At 43.2% G+C, this 6975-nt stretch overlaps 1 long non-coding RNA gene across 1 annotated transcript; it reads left to right on the top strand.

Moving 5' to 3' along the window:
* Positions 1-482: 482 nt before the first annotated feature.
* Positions 483-5412, top strand: LOC137521014 (uncharacterized). Its single transcript, XR_011021992.1, has 2 exons — positions 483-756; positions 4878-5412. It is a non-coding gene; the product is annotated as an uncharacterized lncRNA (long non-coding RNA).
* Positions 5413-6975: the final 1563 nt, after the last annotated feature.

Below are 6975 nucleotides of genomic sequence, written 5' to 3'. Positions count from 1 at the left end.
TATTCAGTAAGAAGTCCTTGGGCAAGACTTCCTAACGCTGCAGTGGCCCCTTGAGCGCGCCCTTAGTGGCTGCAGCTCTTGAGTGCTTTGAGTCCAACAGGAGAAAAGCGCTATACAAATGTTAGGATTATTATTCCCCATATTCTCAAAATCGAAAATGCCATTTTTTGATACCAAAATGACTGTGGCGAAAAATTCACAAGCTACACTGCCTGGCTGTTTAGTACACTGAAAAAGGCCAATCTTCCAGTCCCAGCATCTGCATTGTATCATATGTGTGGCATAACATGCTTTGAGCATTAAATCCAGAGAGACAGAGTACAGCTTAAATTATTGACTCAAGCACTGCAGAAACATTCAACCCCAACTACCAGCAGAGAGACTGAATATCAGATCACAGTGTTTTCAGAGCTGCGTTGTTTGTTTTTGGGTATAGCCACAGGCTGACACAGACCTCTGTAGTGTTTGCAGTGCAGGGAATGTCTGTGGACTAGATATGTGCTGTTTACCTTTTTTTCAAGTAGAGCAGAACAATCTGTTCAGAAGAGAGAATCACGCAGCGGCATTAGAGTAACCAATAATTTGACATGTCTCTGTGCAATAGACATGGCCCAATGCCGCCCACACACTGGAGGGACACTGCTAGGACACATGAAAACAATAATTCAGCCTAGCTAATCACCAAAACAAGAGGAGGAGCTGCTAGTTACGGACACTGGACTTTCAGCACAAGTACATTTGGGAGAAGATGAGCAGGTGAGCAGGCGACAGGAAAGCCTTAGCACAAATGTCACCCCAAACAGTGTTTTACGATTGTTTCAGGTGACAGTTCACCTACCATTAGCATACAGGTGAGCTGTTCCGCTCTGCCAAGCATTCTGTCCTGTGAAGAGGGGAGGGAGAAAAATGAACAGGCGAAGCAGCTTGCAGCCTCAGCCAGAGAGGCAGTTGCTAAGGATTCTTTATCTTGATGAGAAGGCTGCAAGTGTTAGGCGAGGCCTATCCACAAATTATCACTTTGGGTGACAGAAATCTATTAAGTTTCTACATAACTATATGTATTTTAGTTCCGCATCGAAAACTGCACCAAATTTACCATGCTAGACTATATTTGGCTAGGCTATATTTGGTGTCCATCCAAGATGGATGTCTCCCTTGGATGTGTTTGTCTCCATTACTTCACACACAAAGCGATCAGGACTAATTCATAGACAACAACCATCGTATGCTTCTGGAAATCCCTCAGGCTGGCATTACTACACATAGGCTATCATTCATAAAGGAGCTGTCGGTAAGGGGAATCAATGCGGGAAAACACCGCTTCCGGTATTTTAGACTTCTGGGTGGGCATTCCTAAAAAAGTATCCATGTGCGGAAGCAGTGCGGAGATTCCCCGAACTAAGCTGGAGGTAGGCAGGCGGTAGGCTTGCGGAGACACGGAAGCTGGCGAGTTGATACATTTCTCCGTGTTCTGCTCTGCTGCAGCTGCCTGGGAGGTCTGTGTGTCTCCATTCACTTACATTGGTATCGCCACATCGGAGGGAGCGGTACTTCCCGACCTCACACCGCTTGCGGTGATCTTCATGAATTAACATTTTGCTACATTTGTTCCGATAATCACAGCACAAGGCGGTGATTTATCACTCTGCTCGGTAGTGTCATTTTTTCATGCGGAAAGAGCCTTTATGAATGCCGACTTTGCTACGTGTGCGGTAAAGTCAGCTGTTTTAAGCATTTCCGCATGCGGAAATGCTTTATGAATGATAGCCATAGTGATTCTTCTCCTAGATGATTCAACCACATTGATTATCCCACAACATGCTTTTGAGTTGGGCAGTTGGGCATAGATGGAAGGGGTGCATTGGCATGATTGAATATCGCCATCAAGCATAAAGAGGGTAGGAGGTGGCAGAAAATCAGTGGCTGCATAGTATTGTTTTGTTGTATTAGGGCCTGTTTCCACTACACGCAGATTGGATGCAGAATGGATGCAGAAAAACTGGCTCCAATGAATGCCTATGGGCCTGTTTCCACTAAACGTGATTTTTCTGATGCAGATTTTCCCATAGGCATTCACTGGAGTCAGCTTTTCTGAATCCGTTCTGCATCCAATCTGCATGTAGTGGAAACAGGCCCTTAGGTAGCCTTTGTGCCCTGTCACCGCTTCCCCAAATTAGTTCTATTAGGAGGTTTTTGCCACCCCACCATAGTTAGTAGTATTAAGTTGCCAGGTGTTCCCCTAGACATTAGGTAGCCAGATGTGTCCCACAGCCGCTGTGGCTGTTATACTAATCACTATGCCACTGTGTGTATGGCTAACATAAGACTTCATTAATACTATGAAACATAGATGACCATTAGTTTTACTGTAACACACAGCTAAAGTCTTTATCTCTTCTGCATTACAGCCCCCATTTAATCACAGTCTTTCTCTGCAAATTGTGATTGTGTGGTTCTGATTGCTATTTGCAGTTTTTTCGAACAAGATTTCTCATAAATTGCAATGCGATTTTTCATTCATCCATTATTAAATACGTGTGATAGCAATTTTTGGGAGATTTGAGGCGGGGCTTCATGTTGCATAGGTAAATTGCATGAAAATCGCAAAGTGCCATCTTTGCTATGCAATTTTTGTTCGCTTCCATGGACTATAAATTAAAAGCAATTCCAGAAAGCCTGCAGCAAGCAGTACGAAAACTGCACTGTGCTCAATGCCACAGGGGGAAATGGGCAGAGAGATTACAGTGGTAACCACAGTGCCCCTGCGATGTCTGGAGTGCTGCAAAATTTTACCCATTACAGCGGTACAGCACTGTAACGGGTAAAAAGAGCATGCAGCAGTGTGCGATCAGAACACACAGTGTGCCACACATTACTGGAAATGCCAGACGTTGCTGTCTGTGCTTGCAGAACACAGAATGCATGCATTGTGTAACATCGCAACACAACACATATAATGTGAATAAGGCCTTAAAGTGAATCTAAACTGAGTCCCCCGCAGCACGAGAATTTTTTCTACTGCGAATGCACATGAAGTTCCCGGCGACGGGAGCGTGATCGAGGACATGCGCAGGCGCAGTGACCATCAACTGGCCAGTCATGCAAAAACGAAGCTGGTGGGTGGTGGGGGCCCGGAGGATCGGTTTGTCCCGATGTGGGCACAGGGCGGCTGCAGGGGGCTAGTAGAAGCCCAGGTAAGTGAAACTCTTTTTTTTATTTCTCAGTTTAGATTCACTTTAAATAAATCTGACAAATCTGAAATTTGACTTTTTTTTTATAATGTAGAAATCTTTGACATACTCATGCATTTATTTGCATACTGGTTATATTCAAAATATTGTAAGCTTTACATTTCAGTTTGTGTCCAGATAAAGTAATAACTGACAAATAGTGTGTAAAAAAGGCGTTTGGAAAAAAAAAAAGGTGCTGGATATTGCCACTAGTAGAATATCGGTAAAATTACAAATTACTGTTATTCTACCACTTCATTCTGGTATTAAATATTAGTAATCTTTACTGATATTTTACTGACCTAACCCTATTCTCACACAGATCCTATCCCTAATCCCCCCCCCCCCCCCCCCGGTGGTGCGTAACCCTTAATAACCCACCCCTCCCTGTGATGCCTAAACATTAACCCCCCCCCCAGGTGGTGCCTAGCCCTTAACCCCTAAGGGCTCTTTCACACTAGAGGCTGCGGTAGAAAAGGCTGAAAGTCAGCCTTTTGCTTAACGCCAATACATAGCATTTTCAAAGCGTTTTCAAAGCCTTTTGAAAGAGTTTTACAGCCCATATGAAAACGTCCTTTTTTTTTGTTCTATAAAAATAAGTGAACAAGATAGCTGTAAAACGCTTTGAAAAGGCTTTGAAAACGCTGAAGTTGGCGTTTTCCATTGACTATCATTGAAACGCCAACAGCCAACTTCGGCTGTTAACAGCCCTGAAAAAGCTCCTGGGAGCGTTGAAACGCAACGCTCCAAAACGCAGAGTTAGATGTGAAAGGTAAAATGAAAGTCTATGGACTTTCTTTTACCTAGCAAAACGCCAACTTCGGCCGTGGCGTTAAAACGCCGAAAAATCCCTCTGGTGTGAAAGGGCCCTAAGGACCCCACATACTCCAAAACGCCTGTCGCAAAACTGCGATTAGCGTCACTAGGTGGAAATGTGGGCATCCGCAGGTCCTAATTCATCAAGCGTCAGGGCTACCCATATTTATAGCCGCAATTTGCATATGGGGTAGCCTGTGTGCCTGCTATTTTATTGGGAGCCTCCGGGTGTCCAAATTTCTACCTATTACCACTAATCATTGCCACTGATGGTGGCGCCCTTCTTTCCATGGCAGCTGGGGCGCCCTTTCTTCCTGCTTCGAAAATTGTTCCACAACTCTATAGTAAGCTTGACCACAGTACTGTTGTCACGGTGCTGATGCTATAACAGGAACCTTTTTAAATATACTGTACATGTTTTACTTCAAATACTCCATCATTTTCACACACCCAAAAAATCTGTATTCATGAACATAACTGGGTATTTGAAGTGAAGACAGGCAAAATGTAATTTTCTTTTTTTTTCTCATAGCATCAGGGCCACGATGTCTCAGAACTGTCAGTATTTTGTACTAGTAATAGACGTACTGCATTTCATAGACGTTTGAACATCATTTCAAGGAGAACGCCACAATGTTTCACTGGATTAAATGTTGGATAGGAATAATATTTGCAGCTTATATATCTTAAAATGTATTTTTCCTTTAAAGGTAACCTGAACTGAGTAAAATTATTTAAAATAAACACATGATGTAGCTGCAAATGAATATTACATACAGTACTTACCTCGCCATCAGTTTCTCTCAGAAGCTCACCATTTTCTTCTTACAGTGATCCCTTCCAGTTCTGACAAGATTTTGTCAGAACTGAAATACTGAACTGAACTGAAGACACCTTCTTCAAGCAGTGGTACAGGAAGAAGTCTGCATCCTTCAAGAAAAACATGATTTTCATGCAGGACAATGCACCATCACACGCGTCCAAGTACTCCACAGCGTGGCTGGCAAGAAAGGGTATAAAAGAAGAAAAACTAATGACATGGTCTCCTTGTTCATCAGATCTGAACCCCATTGAGAACCTGTGGTCCATCATAAAATGTGAGATTTACAAGGAGGGAAAACAGTACACCTCTCTGAACAGTGTCTGGGAGGCTGTGGTTGCTGCTGCACGTAATGTTGATGGTGAACAGATCAAAACACTGACAGAATCCATGGATGGCAGGCTTTTGAGTGTCCTTGCAAAGAAGGGTGGCTATATTGGTCACTGATTTGTTTTTGTTTTGTTTTTGAATGTCAAAAATGTATATTTGTGAATGTTGAGATGTTATATTGGTTTCACTGGTAAAAATAAATAATTGAAATAGGTATATATTTGTTTTTTGTTAAGTTGCCTAATAATTATGCACAGTAATAGTCACCTGCACACACAGATATCCCCCTAAAATAGCTAAAACTAAAAACAAACTAAAAACTACTTTCAAAAATATTCAGCTTTGATATTAATGAGTTTTTTGGGTTCATTGAGAACATGGTTGTTGTTCAATAATAAAATTATTCCTCAAAAATACAACTTGCCTAATAATTCTGCACTCCCTGTATAGTGTTTCTGAGCCCTTATGCAGAGAAGGGAAGAAACAGTGAGAGAAAAGCTGAAAGAGAGGGAAGAAGATATTTGCCTCACCAGGATTGCACTTTTATTTAGCTTTCCTGTATGACAAGAAGACACAGACACCCAGCACTAGGGGAAGAGGGAAACAAAGGTGAATGAGGGAGGGCTGGTGCACACCAAGAGCGATTTGAAAAGCGCTTGGCTAATGTTACTTTATGAGGGTGTTCTCACAGCAGCATTGTGATTTTTTTCAGAATCGCAAACACGCTGCATGAAGCATTTTTCAGAGCGATTCATTCAAAAATCGCTTTGAAAATCGCTTCACAAAATCGCACTCGCAAAATGCTAGTGATTGCTATTGCGATTTTGGCATGCACTAGCCCAGAGAGAGGAGGAGTGGAGAGAAAATGAGAATAGCCTGAGATGGAACAAAAAGCTTATCTGTATTGCAGTCCCACATCAGACAAAGAGACTACTTGCCTGTAATCGGACTCCTGTCCCTGCCAGTCTCACACGCAAGTAAGAAAGTAGCCCTCCTGGAGTCTAGGGACTGTCAAAAACGTTTCAACTTATTTAACACCTTATCCACACATGCAGTCATTATAATAATGGGGAGAGACCAGACAGATTTTTGACCACGGACCCTCCAGGCAAGCTCTGCATCATGCTGTGTATATTTACCTGCATGCCTGGCCTGCCCTCTAATTGCACTTTTATCAGCTAGTCTAATGTTTCACATTGCCTTACAACAACAAACCTGAATACACCAGGCATTGGAACGGCCCTAAATAACTGAATGAAAGGCGGCCTGGGGGGCCCCCCTTCCCCCCTGGCCAGTCCGTGCCTGGCGTGTGAAATGTTTACTCCTGTAGTCCATCTGCTTGAATGCCATTCTCCTGATCCCCTACGTTCTACAGTGTGGCCCGGCAAATTCCCCAACTGGCCCGACGCACTCCACTGCGCATGCAAGGTCATGACCCCGATCACGCGTTCTGCACATGCGCAGTTCCCCAAGACTGTAACTGCACTGCAGTCCCGGCTATGAGAGCATGAATGGACTAGATCGCGGAGACTACTGCGGTAGAATGGAGGGGATCGGGAGAACAGTGATCGAGTAGACAGACTACAGGGGGCTGGAGTAAGCTCTAGGTAAGTATAAATCTAATTGCTTACCTTATCTCAGTTTTCCTTAAACCAAAGCAGAGTTGCACTTAAATGAATTAATATGCATTAAAGGACTGTTTATAAAGAAGATATGAACTGTGAAAAGATTGCCACTTTTTTGTTTGCCTTTTTGAAAAATAAGATTGCCCCCTTAAGG

Source organism: Hyperolius riggenbachi, chromosome 6 (assembly GCF_040937935.1).
Source record: "Hyperolius riggenbachi isolate aHypRig1 chromosome 6, aHypRig1.pri, whole genome shotgun sequence".
NCBI classification, from domain to species: Eukaryota; Metazoa; Chordata; class Amphibia; order Anura; family Hyperoliidae; genus Hyperolius; species Hyperolius riggenbachi.
This window is presented reverse-complemented; position numbering and strand designations above follow the sequence as displayed.